The following is a 2,498-nucleotide window of genomic DNA, read 5'->3' on the forward strand; positions in this document are numbered from 1 at the left end:
TTTTGTTTGTAACATCGACTTAATAGGAAGCCATGACATTTTGTTTTTAACATAGACTTAAACGGAAGCCATGACATGTTGTTTGTAACATCAACTTAATCAAAAGTCCGGACATTTTGTTTCATGACAGTTTTNAACATCGAATTAATAGGAAGCCATGACATCTTGTTTTTAACATAGACTTAAACGGAAGTCATGACATGTTGTTTGTAACATCAACTTAATCAAAAGTCCGGACATTTTGTTTATAACATCAACTTAATGGAGAGCAATGACATTTTGATTGTAATATCATCTTAATTGGGAGCCATGACATTTTGTTTGTAACATCAAATTAATTGGGAGCCATGACATTTTGTTTTTAACATCGATTTAATCGGAAGCCCTGACATTTTGTTTATAACATCAACTTAATTGGGAGCAATGACATTTTGTTTATAACATCAACTTAATTGGGAGCCATGACATTTTGTTTATAACATCAACTTAATTGGGAGCAATGACATTTTGATTGTAACATCAACTTAATTGGGAGCCATACCATTTTGTTTGTAACATCAGCTTTATTGGGAGCCATGACATTTTGTTTGTAACATGAACTTAATTGGGAGCCATGCCATTTTGTTTGTAACATCAACTTAATTGGGAGTAATGACATTTTGTTTGTAACATCAACTTCATTGGGAGTCATGAAATTTTGTTTGTAACATCAACTTAATCGAAAACGTTTTGAAATTGCAAATATTTTTTTGCTTTGCATAAAAAATTCTTTTATATTTCTTTTTCTTTTTTTTGTTTATTTTTTGCTTGTTTCTACGTTTCTTAACCTGAAATCCCCTTCATCCGTCTAAAAAAGAAAATAAATTTCAAAACTAACTTTACTAATTGTATACAACGATATAATACTTTTATTTCATGTGCATTTTGGTTTTGTAAGGGCCTCAAGAAATATGACAATATCAAGTTATTGCCTAAATCTTTAATAAAGCTCTTCGCTTACATATATATATAAGTCAGCTTTAGCTGGCTAAACGGCTAGACCAAATTGGTTAAAATGGTTTGATGGAGCCCATGGGTACCTAGGCTAGAAAATTATCATATTTTTTGTTTCCTCGGGCAAAACTGGGCACTGGGCTAAAACCTGATTTGAGACCAAGCGCGGGTAAACGGCGGGAGTAACTATGTGTTACCTGGGCAACGCCAGGCGCTAGTATTATCAGGTTATTAACAGCCATTTTATTAGAAAATTTAAACTCAAAAGTGATTATTTTTTCTCTTTTTCCCTTGTTTAGTTTTTCTTCTGTTTTTTCATCTTTCTTTCTTTCTTTATTTCTTTCTTTCCTTTTTTCTTTCTTTCTTTTTTCTTTCTTTTTTTCTTTCTTTTGTTTTCTTTTTTACTTTCTTTCTCTCTTTCTTTCTTTCTTCCTTCCTTTCTTTCTTTCTTTCTTTCTTTTTTCTTTCTTTATGTCTGTTTCTTTCTTTATTTCTTTCTTTCTTTCATTCTTTCTTTCTTTCTTTTTTTCTTTTTTTCTTTAATTCTTTCTTTCTTTCTTTCTTTCGTTTTTTTCTGTATTTACTTATTTATTTATTTATTTCTACCTATTTATCTATCTATCTGAATGTCTGTCTATATTTCTATCTATCTATCTATCTATCTATCTATCTATCTATCTATCTATCTATCTATCTATCTATCTATCCATCTATCCCAGGTTTTGATCAGAATAATGGGTTTACTGAATATAATTGAGTTTACAGCTCTACAAGCTCAAGTATTGACATAATATGTCAGAAATAGACAAACAGACACCAGACATACATACAAACAGACACCAGACATACATACAAACAGACACCAGACACCCATACAAAAAGAAACTAGACATACATATAAACAGACACTTGACATACATACATACAAACACTAGATATACACACAAACATACACTTGACATACATACATACAGACACTAGATATACACACAAACAGACACTTGACATACAAACAAAACTTAATTTCAAAGAAATTTCAAAGAAAACACAAATTGTTCCAATAATATTAATCTGAAATATTTAAATATGTAAGGATTTACATACAAAGAGTGGCGTGTAAGATTCACAACTGGACCCATTAAACCTTGTCTAATCGGGGTTGATGAGATATCCTTTTTTTGTAACATTTATTAGATTTTTTTAATTGTGGTTTCCTCGTCGAAATTTTTACCAAATTTTTAGATATAAAATAGAGGTTTGAAAGGCTTGGTTGTGAATTTGACTCGGACATACCACTTTTTTAATAGAGGCTTACTTAAACTATGTTTACACCGAAAAATCACTGGACGGATTTCTCGAACAGAGAAAATTGGAAATGTTTTCTAAAATGTAGAACTTGGTACTTTAATCTCCTTCTATGGTCCATCTAGTTCCCGTTGTTTTTATGTCTCCTCCATCTATTTATCTTCCAATTTTAGATCCATTCTAATTGGGAGCAATGACAT

This window comes from Eurytemora carolleeae, unplaced genomic scaffold (genome assembly GCF_000591075.1).
Source record: "Eurytemora carolleeae unplaced genomic scaffold, Eaff_2.0 scaffold1474, whole genome shotgun sequence".
NCBI classification, from domain to species: domain Eukaryota; kingdom Metazoa; phylum Arthropoda; class Copepoda; order Calanoida; family Temoridae; genus Eurytemora; species Eurytemora carolleeae.